The sequence below is a fragment of the Anopheles stephensi genome, chromosome 2 (assembly GCF_013141755.1).
Source record: "Anopheles stephensi strain Indian chromosome 2, UCI_ANSTEP_V1.0, whole genome shotgun sequence".
Taxonomy (NCBI): Eukaryota; Metazoa; Arthropoda; class Insecta; order Diptera; family Culicidae; genus Anopheles; species Anopheles stephensi.
Window position 1 is genome coordinate 71,476,289 of NC_050202.1, and position 16,185 is coordinate 71,492,473.

The window sequence follows — 16,185 nt, forward strand, 5'->3', positions numbered from 1 at the left end:
AGGGCAGTGATGCGTGTCATGATGTCGCCCTATCCACGGATGTCCACTTTGCCCGTAAGCCTTTTCCGTGCGAATGAATAAGTAAGCCGGGAGCATTCGAGCCACGACTTTTCTCCTGTTTGTCTTTTCCGTACGACCGAAGCTCCGCGCGCTGCCGAACGCTTCTTAATTGCTTTGAGGGTTCGGGCAGGCATTACGAGTGCACGGCCATTCGAAACGGCTCAACGGTTGTCCCAGTCTGCAGGCGATGCTGGGCGTGTGCCGAGATTTATTGCCTATAATTTGTGTGACAATCGCAGACCAACTCACGGACACAGGGTAAGCTTTCCACACCGATACACAGTAGAAAGGAAAACACGCCAGACACACAGACACAGACACACACACAGACATAAAAAAATAGCACAAAGACACGCGCTTACAATTTACTTCATTGCTTTGCTTTGTCGCCCTTGTCAATGGGAATGGGAGTTAAACTATTCAGTGCCAGTTGGGCGATTAATTAAAAGCGCTAAAACTGGCTCAACTGTATTCGGATTGAGGCAGTTAATTTTTCTTTTTTTTTTTTGTTCTTGCGATGTAATTAATTACATAATGAACATGTTCTAAGAATATTCTCAATCCGATGGAGGCGCATGGTACTTCATCCTAATTCGTCGTCTTCATTCATATTCGTTCATCAATCAGCAATTTTTTAAATACGTAAGCAATTATTTAAACCCTGTTTTGCTGAGAGTTACCTTAATACCAATCACACATTAAAAACTGTCCTCTCTTTAAATCATTTAAAAAACTGATTCCGTACCACTAATTACAACTCAATTTCAATTGTATATTTTCGCAATCTATCAACCCATTTAAATAATAAGTACAGAATTTTATTCACTCTCTTGATAAGATTACCAGGTTCGTACCGATCGCCAATGCCACTTCGCCGACCGTCTGCCAACGTGACTAATGAATTTAATTCATCCGGCTTTAAATCTGTCCTTCGAATTGTGACTGTGACCGAAGCTTTGATTCGCTGGCTCACATTGAAGCAATACCGATCGGAGAGTTCAGCAAGAACTTGCCCACTCTCTCTCTATCTCCTACAACCGGACCAGCCAACAGCACCAATCCGTTGCATCAGTTCGATGACGCGGTTGTTCGCAGCGCCTTTTTTTTTGCGAACGGCAATTTGATCCTTCGTTTAAAACCAATTTTCCTTCCCAATGAATATGAATAAATCATTTCCTGTTCCTCGCTTTCGGTTACGGTTCCGGTGAAGCCACACCGCAGTCAAGATGGATTTCCACAATCCACCTCGTGGAGCATCCTCTGTTTGCTTCCGTTGCCCCCGCACAGCTATTCAAGCTTTTATTAGTCTTCACATTGAAGCACTGGCAGGGGTTTTTTTATGGTTCTTTCCACTCACAGGCCCGGCATAGACGCATCGTATGGGGATTGGAAAGAATTCGTTAAAGAGCCGAACGTACGTACACTTCAAACTGCTAGTAAACCCATTGCATCAACGAACCATCATTCTGGTTGCATTCTGGTTACTGGTGGATGAACGGCGATGAAAAAAAAAACACCTTCTCGCCTTCCCAAACCCAAAGCCTTAGCCAGCCATATTTCTTGCCCCTCTTATTGCACTTCATTTTGCCAGTTAAACCGGGTGGTTGCAAATTCTTTCACCTCGCGATCGGCAAAAGATAGGCACAGTTTCCGCTTGATTATAATTTATGTCGGCCGGGGTCGGTTGTTCAGAAAGCATTTTCCACAACGTGCAAACACGGTTGGCAAAAGGGCAACCAGCGGGAAGGATGCAAAAGCCCTTTTATTAGATTACATATTACGATTTACCGTAGCGTAGCGTGCATATAAATTATGATCTTTTTTCTATTGCAGTCGATAAAAGAGGCGTTGTACGTGCGGGAAAGTTACATAGTTTTTGTTCGCTTTGCAGTGCTTGTGGCTTCTTTTAAACTAATTTCTAGCTTTCGTTGCATTATGCGAGAGTTTTTACTGAGCTTTCAGGGAAATTAAGCGGAAAATTAAAATGAACTAACCACAGTTGAAGAATATGAGAGTAAGTAGTACAATAATTCATTGCTCTTGGTACGACATCGGACGGCTTAAACCAGGTCTCGTCTATGAACGTTATTACCAAGATGATGCCGAATCGGGTAGGACCACGGAGCAGCAGGCACAGGGTGGTGGCAGCTGCGGAAGTGGCCCGTGTGCGCTATGGAGCTCCTATGTTCTTCGACCTGCTTGAGCGCAAAGTTCATCGCCAAAAGTCCTTCTCAGGACTCCTCTCATCCCAGCAGTGATGACCTGGACATCTCGTCGTTCTGGCGAAGCTGTGTCTTCATCACACAGCTGCTGACAGGGCACTTGGAAGAACCGATTTCACCTCGAGCGGATGAATCTTATTCAGGAGGCACATTGCCCGGAGGGAATGTCAGGAGCTAAGAGAGACACCTGAGCATGTAATGTTCCAGTGTTCTCGCTTCATCGCCTTGAAACACCGTATGAATACTCAGATGGGGGAAGAAGTGACTGTGGTGAACATCATACCAGATGTTCCATTAGATTGATCCTTAACCGGCATTCGCGTCAAAAGAGATACAGCTGAGACCGATCCAGATGCTGAGCAGGATGTAAGTCGGCAGAACAATCCGGCTTCATACTGTAGCGGTGGCTATGATCTTCTTGGAAAAACATACTGCCGCGACAGACAGTAGATCACCGTTAAAGGCTACAAGAGTCTCATTAGCTCTTAAGTTATCAACGGTGATCGTGAAGGTAAGACGCCCGATAACCCTAACCAAGTTGGTCCCATGGATCTCTGTGAAGATCTCCTCCTCGGATAAAAAAAAGGCAGATATCATCTCAAAAGTCAAATGATCTGTTCCAATTTATGAATCGATTTCTATTGCTCTCTACAAATTAAAAGTTAGACCCCTTCTTTAGTGCTTCGTTTGGTAAGCGCAACTGTGACATTTAAATGTCTTCGTGCGGCATTCAACCATCACAACTCAAGATCGTTGTACGGTTAAATTACTATTTGAAACCGTATAGTTTGACGGCCAAACTTTACCAATTCTCTCTACCTAATGGTCCGACGCTTTTAACTGCTACAATAAAACCGAAGGGCTTCAAAACAACACAACTTCACAACCGAAGAAAACCGCCCTCTCTCTGTTCGTGAGGTACGCTGTGCCGCCATTAAGATCTGTCCCTGTGAAACCGGTATCGCATGCATCACAGGACTTCCAAAGTCAGCTAATCGCTTCATTGCGCCAAGCAGAAACGGCAGACAGCAGCCCAGTGTGCCCAGTGCCCAAAGCATCCTGCTCGTGCAACGGTTGCCTGCGGGAAAATCAATTAGCATCATTATTTATGTAGGAAATGATTTCTCATTAAGCTGTGAGCCTTATCATCACTCCATTTGACTGGCGAGTGTGTGCGCTAATGAATTTATGATGAATCAGCACGGCACTATGTTGCACTGCGTAACACATACAGGCGTGGAGCAACCGAGTCGTGTGTCGTGGGTTGCAAATATTTGCCATACAACTGTGAGTGTGTGTAACGCTTGACTGCACACGACACCGGATTAGATAATTTTAAGCTTTAAATGCAGATTATGGGCAGCGTCCAGTGTAAAACGCAGTTTCAAAGAGGTACACTATTTTTTATAAATTATAGCTGCACAAAAGATAAGATAAACTTGCTCTACAGTGAAATAATTTCTACAAGGACTATTTCAAGTTACAGGAAGCCAGAAATGGCAGGCCGACACCTTTCGAGGTCGTAAAGCCAAAGAAGAAGAGAAGATACATTTCCCTATGCTCTTTCGTCTATGATGCATGATTCACATCAGGTTCTACTACTTCGACAACTACGAGGAACATTAACGCTTCTGCACCGGTTCTATTGGTGACAAATAACTGATTGAGCTAACTGCTAATCTCACCCTTATCATAGCAACTAGACAGATGCCCCTACTGTTAAAGAATTTCTTTAGAACTTATAGCCTGAGATGACGGACTCGAATTAGTAGTGATTTAATCTTATAGATTATTTATCTTAAGCTACTTCTTCTTGGTCTAACGACTTCACCAAGGACTTGGTGGGCAACTAATTGCTTACTACGGTTTTTGATAGCACGCAGGTGGATAGTCCGTCCTTACTGTGGGGGAACGGTCCGGATGGGAGCCATGCCATGTGAAGACCGGAGCCGCTGTAGCACATATACCACCGGACATCATCTATTGCAGGCTAGATTTCTTAATGATTCCTGGAAGTTGGATCGGATCAGAACAGAAAGCATAACCTGACAGACCAAGAAGTCCAAAGTTATGGAGTAAAGCTCTAAGACATCTTTAGTCTAACATCAGAAGCTATGATGAGATGTGATTCATGACGCCCATCAGTTAACTTGCACCCACTAAACAATTAATCTTTGGCAATATTTGTAGTGTCTAACATCTAACAAGAAATGTTTGCAGTCTTCGCCTACGTCAATGGCTAACACGCTCTGTTGTACTAAAACGTCGATAGGTTGACAACATCAGCCCCTTCTACTAAGCTTGTCTTCCCGATGAACAGCAGTGACAAGACGATCACTACCATTCGTTCATTGACATTTGAAATTTGAAATTTGACATTTGCATCTGTCAGTAATAAGATTTGGCTTTAAAAGGGGTACATTGAACACCACAATCGAGGAGACCAAATGACAGCACGTTACTGTCTTGATAACAGCACGTCTTGACCGACCGGCTATCCAGAAATTGACAATATTAAGACAAAGAAGCTTGAAATGACAGCCGAAGATATCTCTTAGCTATGTAGCTATCTTCTATTAGGTAATCGAAAATTAAATTGATAATAATAAATAATATACTAAATTCGAAACAGAGATATTCGACTGATAATGAACGGGAAAATGCAAATTCAAGTCACCGGTTTCAAGATTCATTCCAGTCATTAGGGAATGGCAACACTGCTCCATTTCGACTGTTAAAAATGAATGAAAAAATTCAGCAAAATAAAGCTAAAAACGAATAAAAATTCAAATACAGACCAAACCATCAACCGTTAGGAGTAAAAACAAGACCAAACTAAACTGAACCGAACACACATTTTTAACCTAACCATACCCATCAAACTTTAAAATAACAAAACAAAACTTCCATCCCAACAACTGTTATCCTTTTGCGAGGATGGCCGAAAAACAAAAGCGCAACACAAAATACGTAGCCCAACAATAACCTTCCAGGCATAAAACGCATGACGTTCCAACGCGTGTGGCACAATCTGCCTTAATGTAATAACAATTGGTCTGAGCCGGTAGGCTCTGTGTTTCGCACAGGTAATCCGCTGTACCCCGCCCATCACATCACCTGGCCAGTCCCGTTTTCAATCAACTAAAAGCATTTTGTTTCCAAAAGAACCCATCAGCACCTACCCGACACCATACACCCCAAAACACAGACAGGGCATGGGGGGAAGAGAAAAAAACAACAACGTGATGTGCACTGACGTAACCGCAGCCGTCCGAGTTTCTGGGGTGAGAAAGTTTAGACGGAGAGTTGCTGAAAAGATCGTCTTTTGGCGCACTTTACGATAATTGTGTACCATATGTTATGATTAACAGCACGGCGGGACCGTTGGGATGGGCAATAAGGGCTCCCAACGTTTTGGGAGTTTCCACACCGACTCGACCAAAGCGAAGGGATGCGCTTAGGATGAACCGATGAACTACCAGCTTTCCCACGGTCATTATGCCAACCGTGCGCACCGACTTCCGTAACGATGATGCACGACGGGCATTCGACTTTTATCGGCATGATTTAAATGTGTACGTGTTGCGGTGTTGTGGCGGAGCAGCAGCAGGTTAAAGCCAGGGCTATCGTCACCGGGGGGACCACACCCGAAGCGGTCAGTGTTTGGGAAAAGTTTTTCCCCATATCAAAACCTATACAGCATAAAAATACATTGGCTCGAAACCGCACATGGGAACGAGTTTCTCACACATTATTCCGCTGTAAATACGGTTGAGTCGAGTTTTCCTTTGTTATTCTGCCCTAAACGTTTGGTGAAGCGCAAAACAGAAAGGCTTCCGTAAATTGTGTCAATTTTGGTTGACCCAAACGCCCGTAGAGAAGGAAGCTGGTAACTTCTCTCGAAGAAGCGGAGTGCCCGCAAGCAGAAACGAACAGTTTCGAATCAATTTGATGCTTAAGCTTCACAGGCACGTCGGAGCGATTTCGATTCCGGGGGTTTCTTCTACCGGGTCGCTGCCACCGTAAAGCGAACCAACACCAAAAACACCTCTCGAACGTTCTCTTTGTCACCACCCTAAACCCACCTTATTTATTGCCTTTGGGTTGCTGGACGGTCCAGCAAATTCTCCAGAAAATTGTCCTCTGCATGGTAAAGTCGGTTTTTCTTCAGCCTCGGTACCCTAGCGAACTTGCTGCTTTGGTTGGGGAATAATTTACTTTCCGTGTGTAGCATAAGCCAACGGACCGGGCTATCCTTTCGATCGAGCCGCTCGATCCCCTTGCAGAAACGGTCCCAAGCGAATTTCTGTGCCGACTACTACGGGAACGGGGAGAACATCCACGTCTACTTGCCAGCATCTTGACCGGTAAATGACACGAGCCGGGGTATAGTTTTCGGTGAATAAATTTTCGACGCAGTAATGCCCAACTCACATACGGTTCTGGTTTTAACGATATGTCTCGGTTTTTGTTGGGGAACGACAACTGACTGTCGGCTGCCCGACTGTGCTGGCATTGTTGAACATTCCCAAGATGCTACAGGACGGTGTTTTGGTGGAGATGGTCCGAAAAGAGAGAGCGAGCGAGAGAGAGCACACTTTTGAACGTGCGTGTGTTTGATGAACGGTTATTACAGCTTCCATTAGGTTTACGAATTTTTCATCCCCCGGCGGAAAGAATGGTGAGCAGACGACAACAGCAGCCGGGCAGAAGACGGCTAGTTTTAGATTGGGGTAAGCTTTTAAGCGTTAAAAATGCACAAGATAATGGATTGTCGTGAAGGAGATTAATTCGCTTTTGTTATTTGGAACAATTTTTTGTTCTGGGGTAGGGTGAAGACACTGTTTTGCTTGCCAGAACTTACCTCAGTAATCTTCCAATAATCAACATCCACTAACATCTCTTAAAATCATATACGTGCTTTTAACATCAACAAATGACCTTCCCCGAATTATTAAATGGATAAAATCAACCTTCCGTACTGATATGCCGGAACAACATGATATTTATTTTTATAGTTTGCAGAAAAATTTATTTTCCTGACTCACAGTTAATGCCGGTGCACACGAACACATATGCGCATACATGACCAATTTCCTGGATTGTTGGAACAATTATTCATTCTACGGGCACACCTTCTTAATTCTGAGAAATTCTATTAAACGTCACATCTGAGATTGTCGAGACCAATCTACTGCCAACCAAGCTGCCAACTTTGAAGCCATAAATTGCAAAATTGTACAATGTTCGATATAGGTAGAACCAGTCTCATGGCTCAGAATTCTCAGGAGAATTAAGCTAACAAACCACATTAGCTAGAGTGCAAGATAGTTCTAATGCGGTACAGGATAAAAAATATGCTTTCGAGAATAATCGACGACAATGTAAAAGGACCAAAACTTGCTATCTATGCAAGTCTACAAGAGTATGTAACTTATGCTTCATAAACTAAATATTCCGAAGAATTGGATATTCCGATTGCTAAGCCTAAGGATTTTCAAGGTATGATCTTTTTTGGATGAAAATTGCGTGAGAGAATAGTCACACAAAAAGAATACTAGCACCGATTTTCCAAACAGTTATTGAACGTACTTAACGGAATAATGTGAAAAAGTAGTTTATGTCAAAAAGCCAAAATACCTATCGTATCGGACGCAGCTCAGAGGGTTTCGACAGTTTCTGACAGAGTCCATGTCTCAGAGGCGTATGTCTCAGAGAGAGAATACTGGGACTATAAATGTTCTGTACAGTCCCAGCTTCGCACATCGCAACAGATGTTTAGAGCGGAGAAGTTTGTTCAAGCTGTAGCAGAACCGGACAGCCAGCATCCTTTTGAACTATCTTGCACTCTAGCAAATGTGGTTTGTTAGCTTAATTCTCCTGAGAATTCTGAGCCATGAGACTGGTTCTACCTATATAGGTGAAGTTTTGGACGACTTCGAAGGTGCCACCATAGATGACCACCTACCTGCTGATCAGCCCTGCGTGAATCAATGTTTGTTAGCGCAGGCCCTTGGTAGTAGCAAAGGGCCCTGAGAGTTTTCCATCCACCTTCACCAGACATGTGATGTTGGCCTTTGTCATTCGTACAAGCCTTATAAACTTGGCTGGGATTCCAAAAAAGCTCCTTGCGTCGTATAGTTTTACCCTGGCTATGCTGTCATAAGTGGCTTTTAAATCCATGAAGAGATGGCAGATGTGGTTCTGCTGCTCCGCCATATTCTCCAAGATTTGCCGCATCGTGAAGATCTGGTAGGTGGTTCCAACTATCTCCTCAACAAATGGAACGAACCGATCTTGTAGGATTAGGGAGAAAATCCAAATATACAACTATGCGGTATCAATAAGTCTAGTAATCCAGAAATGGCCGGCATGGCATAAGAGGTCGTTAGGCCAAGAAAGAAGAAGATGTACCTCTGACACATGGACTCTGTCCAAAATAGACGACTCAGGAAGATGCTCAGAAGATGATTGTTTATGCATCGACGAATAGCATGGAGAAACCGCTGCAAGGAAGAGCTCTACGAGCTGAACAGTGATTTCACCATCAAGCAGCGAATTGGACTCGCCAGGCCTATAAGTCTGGTCCTGTCATGAGAATGGTACCGGACGATCCAACCTGTAAAGGCTTGTTAGGGCGTCCATATGGATAGAGACGGCATGATAGGCCCAAAATGGAGAGAAGGAGTGGTGGCATTGCTGCTCCTGCTGGGATGTTGGATTGGCAGACGACTGCGTATGATAAAAGCAGTATCAGTATCAGTTGTAGCAGACTAATAACGGCTGTAGCGCCTGATATGTAAGTAGTTCAAAGACCGAAAAGTGGTTCGGAGGCATCAGCATATGGTCACCGTCATAGAGCGAGGACTTAATCTATATATGACCACCAAGTAGATTTCGCTTCTATTACAAAATGAATAGAAGAGGGCAACTTTGTGATCAAAGTTCATCTACTTTTCTCCATTTGAAAATAACGAGACATGGATTATATATTAAAGCTAGAAGACTTGACTTGAGTATCCTCAAAAAGAGTTGACCTCGGACTTGGGCTAAGAGAGATTAACCTTCCTCTAGAGAAGTAATTCCTCTTAGTAATAGTACTTTCAAGAGAGTTTCAGTGTCAACCTTCGTGCGATTAAAATACAACATATAAACGATTCCGGACGATGCAGGACGTAAAATCAAAAGTGAAAACAAACACGCCCAATAACGCTAACACTTACCTATCGCGCTCCAAATGAGCAACGACACAATCCCATGACAAAAGTGTTAATTATCCACCGCCGCTGCCGCAGTCACCGTTACGATCACCTGTCCGCGACTCTACTGTATGTGTGTGTGGAGGTCCCAAACCTAAGCAAAGGAAAATGGAGACGATAACGTGCAACATTAGCTAAACTACACTCATACAGACACACGGCAACACTACCGTCACAAACGCGGCAGACGATAAATTCATTAGCCATCCACCAGAAGAGATCCCTCGTATCCGAACTCGTATGTTGCGCCGGGCGTTCCCGGGTCGCAGACAGTTCCGGAACCGGAAACCGGGTTTACCTTGCATAAATAATGATACTAATTGATTTTCTTGCAAACCGGTCGAAGGAGGTGCCCGGTTTTCTGCGTACCAGCCCCTCGCCACCCTGGTCCCGTCGCGTTTTCTTGGGGATGCATAATTTATTCGACGAAATTAGCTTGTGTTGGAAGCGTTGGACAAGCGTGAAAGCTTATCCCGTTTCGCGACTAGTGCCCCGGGTATAGATAAGGGTGGCTGGCTGGCCGACTGGCTGAGCATCCCTAGTCTCGTTGGTCTGTTAGTTACCGATTACCGGGACCTTTTGTCCTTAGCGGGTGTGCATGTGTGTGTGGTGGCATTTTGCACCGTAATTAACCTTCGCCAATCTCCGGAGTTTCCTCGAAGTAGTTTCCGAAGCTACTGTAATATGTGGGACTCGTCAGGATTGGGACTGAGAACAGAGCGCCCGAGAGCACTTATTTCACTAAAAGTTCATCCAAATTGGAAATGACTTTAGTGTGTTAAGGATGCGTTTTAAAGCAGATATTAGCGATCAGTTGAAGACGTCCTCTAAATATCTTCAATACTGTCTACTAAACAGTTCTACTCACATTTACCTTCCAATCAGTAACAGAGGAGCTCACAATGCGGATTATATCCTCCCCCAAAGTGGACACCGGCAATATCAACCGGCATAAGACTACGCTTATGGCTGGCGGGAAATTAACCAAAGTCTCAATGATAATCTCGCTTGACTTCCCTTGACTCCCTTGGCAAGCGCTCCTTTGCCGAATTCCGTAAAGCTCCATACTAACTGCGATTCTCGTTAAGCACAAATGCCGATAGCCGTACAGATGGTACCAGGGAACGACCCTTAGGTGCTCGTCCACCCCCTGACCACCTGACTCGCTATCGATGGCCACCACTTTGGGAAAGAGATTTCCAGTTGACCTTTTTTTGTTGTCTCTCATCGCCTGGACTTTATCCGCGCCGACAGCCTGCCCCAAAACCGAATAGAAACGCTACGGATACGTGATAATGGCAAAGTCTTAATTGAAAATCGGGCAGCGCGCAACGGTTTCGTGACGCCTCGCCTCACCGTTAAGCCCGCGTGCTTGCGTGATTGCACCCAGGAGCACTATTGCGCCCGGCAAACAATGGCACTTACAGCACGAACAGACGCGTGACGTCGCGTGTACCGAGTAAGTGTGGCGTCCGATATTAGCATTATTAGCATTATTAAAGCAACTTTTATCGTTTGTGTTTGCGTGGCTATTTTACGGTTCAAATGCGACCAAACTGAACTGTTCTGCCGTATGCCGCCTCGGGTGTAATCAATGACACGGGCGATGACAGTTTCGCAAACGGCTAAACTTTTTTTTTTGACGAAGTGGGGTTTAGGAGTTGAGTGGAAAGTGAAGAAAAAAGGGAAAAAGCTTTCACACCTTTTTTGTACCTCTAACACCAGTCAATCATGCTCTTGAGGAACGAATTTGTGCAGCACTGCGCTATTGTTCCTGGTGGAAAACGGTAAATTATCATAGGCCCAGCAACTCGTGCTAACAACGCAAAAGCATAATTATTTTGCCTCATACTATTGTGGACGACGGGAGAGAAAAAAAAAGTTTTAATTATTAGTCCTGACTTAATTAAGCTCAAGTTACCGGGCCGCCGCCGCTGAACGAGGAAAATGGGAAAATACGGCTGCAATACGATCGAAAACTGGGTTTTCTATCCACCGTTTGTGTTGGTGCATCCATAAAAATCATGCTCCACCACAATTTACCACGCCAAACCACGGTCAAACAATGGGAAAAAACGAATGCTAGCCGGGCTGATGCGCAGGATGCACTCACATTATGGTGCGTAGAACCGTTCGCAATTCTACGCTATGAGCAAACAACGGGCCGAAAGCTTTTTATTGTTATAACAACACAAAGAGCGAAATAAAGGGGGGCAAAGACGTTGGCATCTTTGGTCAGTGTTTGTATGCATGATTTATGATGCAAATTATGTTTTCTGTCTGTCGGGTTGCAGTGAGAAAGTTTGCTGAACGCAGCATTTGCTTTACTGCATTGTACATCGTTGCTGTGTAGAATGCTTTTGAAGTATAATGTTAGTTTAAATATTATTTAAAGTATCTATTATTCACGTTTTCCCTCTGCAATATCGTTTGATAAAATTTAATTTAAATTATTGTTAAGTTCACTAGGTCCAGACTCAATTCGATTAAGGTCACGCGAAGCGTTCTTCAAATTATGGCAGCAGAACCCACCAGATCAGTACTTCACATTTACACATACCCGAAGTGCTATTGAGGCACTGTGATCCCCGAAGGCTTGTCTAATTAAAGACGTCCAGATTGTAAAAAAGCCATTGAACTTCTTTTCCAAACGACGACAACTACGCCATCAAACTTCCTAACCACACATTTATCTTTTCAATCGTAGCAATAGCCATCAGACTTGCCGCCGACGACTGCGGACCGACATTCCGAACGTCAACTTCACCAGTACCAGTACCAGTGTTCTGACCGCCCTCGAACACTATGCAGCTTCTGTGGCATCGTCATTGCCGTCCGTCAAACCCTTAACGATTGCCATGGATACACTACACACCGCCAACTTGATACCAACCTGGCCATCATACTATCACCCGACAAACAACAGCAGAACTGCCTCATCCGATTTCTACGCACCAGCAACCTGTACCGAGAGATATAAATTCATAGCACAATTGTGTTTCCCCATTGCACGAAGCATAATAGTTAAGCAATAGTTAAACCATACTCACAATATTTCTACCACACATGTAACAATAGACAGGAAAGAGGCGAATGAGGTCTCAAAGGCCCTCAAAAGTGGACTCATAGATGAGCTATAAAAATGTTCATAAAAGAAAAAGTCTCTGATCGCCACCTAAACCATCATGTCCCACAAACTTTTAAACAACCCAAACAACAATCATCACCATCTCATTTCTTCCATAAAACCAGCAGCAGCAATAGTTCCGCAACGAGTAAAACATCAAAAAAAGGCAAACAACTCCATAATAGCTCTTAGTAAAAACAGCATCAACAACCGACCAATCACACAATCATAACTGAGTAAGCTCGAGATAAGGCTTAACAACGATAAAGAATTGCTCTGCGAACTTTGTATGTGGGCAGCGCAAGAGGTTCTGACAATGCAACATTGAGCCTTTCTCATCCTCGTTTCATCTTTGTACATTTTTTTTAGTTTTTAGTTTATTCTCAAAACAAATGATGTTGTAGTATAAGCATCCCTCGTATCCCTCGTGAACATCAAAATAAATAATTCAAACTGTATTAAACTCTTAAAGTCGAAAATCTAGATTAAAAGCGAAAACTTAGTCTGATGTTTGTTCAACTGAAACCTTTCTGTGGTTGCATTGTCGTTATAAAGTTAATGGATTATGCTTAAATCGAGCTCCGATTTGCAGTTAACAGAAGATTATTGTCTTTGTTGTTAAAAGCAACGGCTAGCCAATATTGGCAGTAAACATAAACGTTAGTAATACATTTTCAACGAATAAATGCTAGGCAGATTGAATTTCGTAGCATCTGCACAACAAGAGATTCCTCAGAAACCTTAATGGTTTACAAAGGAAAAAAGTGATCTAATGAACAGTTTTCAGGGCAACTGTTGGAAAGTTGCTTATTTAATCATCAAATCCAGAATGTCTGCAGTTTGCATCCATATCATACGTGCCAGATATTCAATAATAGAATAGAATTCGTCTTACCACAACATGAATATGTTGCGATACGTCTTTCTACATTGGCCAAGAAGCTTACTATTTGAATGTGTTTTGCCCGGCTTAAATTCAGCTTTTTCTTCCTTTACTGAATCCCCCGTAACAAGTATACATCCTTAAGGAATAAGTACATATACTCCTTAAGATAACAGGACTGCTCAAGATTGGCGGGAGGGAGTGCAGAGATGATTTATTTCAATAATAAATAATATTTTATTCAACTTTATTCAACCTTTTCTGATCACACTAAAAGCATACTGTGAAGCCTTCGCAATGTGTACTGCGGATTGCATACATTTAGGCGTATGTCGTATGGTGATGAACAAATTTCGTCAGGAAGGGGCCTTCTCGAGTCTTTTACTCTAAAATTTGCACAGTTAAATGGTAAATGAAAGTAGGTAGCGATCAGTTGCTACTCTGTCGCAGCCACACAATAATTAGATAAAGGTTCTTCGATAGAGATTTCCCTAAACTTTTCCATTGCTCGCCACTTGGGCAGTCATTTTTGGACAGTTAAACAATGGCCCTCTTCTTCTTCTTTTTCCTTGGCACAACAACCTCGAGAGTTATCCGGTTTGTCACATTTCTGGCTTGCTGTGACTTGGTTTTACCCGTACCAAGGTAGTTAGCCCTGCGTGCGGGGAGGCGTTCTGGATGAGATTTGAACCTCGGTCTTGTCGTTTGATGACCGACGACGCTCTCACCTCGGCCACCGGGTCGCCCCAAACAAAAAATGTCCCTCATATCATTGTAGCTGGTCTTTGGAACCAAAATAGGGGCGCTCGAGACAACAAAGTCTTGGATTCGTTTTTGTAAATTTCTGCTGCATTAGAAGAGTGCTTTTACTACAAAGGTGGTCAAAATCTGTCTCTAAAAAGATTTTCCTTCTTTCTCTGGATATAAGAAAATGTTATGCAACTCGTTAAAGATACTGATCCATTTCCACTATTTTTTTCCAGCTATTTTTGCTCAACAATAAAATCTGTAATTCGAAAATTATAAATAAAAACACCACTAAAGGACCTTCAAGATTTCTACTCAACTGATTTCAATTGGTTTCATGTACAAACAAACCCCTAAAATAGCATTCTTCCCGTTGTGTCTTAAATTTCGAATGCAATAAGTTTCTTTGGAAAACAGTAACTGCTTGTTCATATTATGTTTGATCTCAAGCTTGCGCGCAGTTTACTGTCTCCGTGGCACTATTTGCATCCTTCCGATCAGTCCACCATCACGGTTCACGCCACTATAGACTCTATCACTACTTCACTTCATATTCTAGCTCTCCCTTCTTTGGTCAATTTTTGTACAGTACCTTCAATATTGGCTTTCCGTTATTTCCAGCTGCCGTCGTAAAAGTATCGTTACGATCGGACGGACGGAACAGCGAAGCAGTTTTCAACATTCCATTATTTTATGGCCAATCGTCTCAAGGTTTTCGTTCGTCGAATCGCCCCTTTTTGCGTATGATTCCCACCCCGGACGGCACCATAAACACCGCCCAGACAAGTTCAGGGCGTAGAAACCCATCGAAACCTACAATAACACACCATCGAAGAGACGCCGGCTGCTGTCGTCGCGTACGATTGTCGACGTCCGGATGGACTTGTTTTTTGCTCCATTCTCTCTCTCTCTCTCTCTCTCTCTCTCTCTCTCAATCTCCCCCTATCTCTTACACACAAGGACAGATGACCGACATTCCGCCAAGATGTCTTTGGGTCGTGCGACCAAATATGGTGGTCTTGCCGGTGGACAACATCTTTATGCGGCCAAGTCTTCGGGTTGTGGTCTCGTCGTAGCCAAAAAAGGAATCAAAACACGTCGGAACCACCGCCAGTCCACCTAATTGTTTGTTTCGCGGTAAGGGGTTTGATGCGGGCCAGCTGTATGTTGTGTGGACCAACAGAAACACCGATGCTTGTGACCCACAGCCCCTACTATGCATCGTGGCACATTTTAACGATAAAAATAACAGGTCTAGTGGATGGTTTAGTGGTTGAGAATGGCAGGAAGGAACTAACTGAAGTTTGGAACTGTTGAAGCTGGAACAATGGAATGGAATGGTGGTAGGAAAAAACTCGACCGAAATTTTTAAATGGCCAAAGTTTGGCTTTGTCCTCCCGTTTTGGGAAGAAAAATATTTTCAATAATGCAAAACAAAGGAAAGAAATATGTGAGATCATTAAAACCGTTGCAAAGAACTATTCTTCACAGAGGAATACTACATGCCTTAACCATATTGCTATCAACTTGATATTAAAAGACAATAATAGGCATTGACATGTCCTTGTAATTTGTGAAAATAAACCATCAACAGCCAACCAGAATGATAAGCGCTTACAGCAGTCCGAACAGCATGGATTTGTTCGAATATTGCATCAAGATCAAGGCAATGGTGAGTCTGTTTTTCTTCTGCTTGTATGACTAAACAACCTGCATCACACAGTTTTGTCCTACTAAGCCTAACTCGAATATTCTTTACGTTTTATTGAACCGAGGCCGAGGTACCGATTTAAAACAGGGCTTTTAGAATAAATCACATATCCTTTGACGTAAGAATATATCCTTGAGGAATCTTAATCCCTCTTAGCCGTGTTCGAGAGGATGATG

At 43.3% G+C, this 16,185-nt stretch overlaps 1 protein-coding gene across 7 annotated transcripts in view; it reads right to left on the reverse strand.

The window, feature by feature from the left end:
• LOC118504640 overlaps nt 1-16,185 on the reverse strand; it is a 132,508-nt gene that overhangs the window by 65,154 nt on the left and 51,169 nt on the right. Inside the window, exon 2 of one of the 7 annotated variants that reach the window (XM_036039363.1) lies at nt 9,506-9,635. The exons of the other annotated variants lie outside the window; for them this stretch is intronic. The gene's annotated coding sequence lies outside the window, so the exon portion shown is untranslated. The remainder of the gene's footprint in view (nt 1-9,505; nt 9,636-16,185) is intronic. 7 annotated transcript variants of the gene reach the window in all.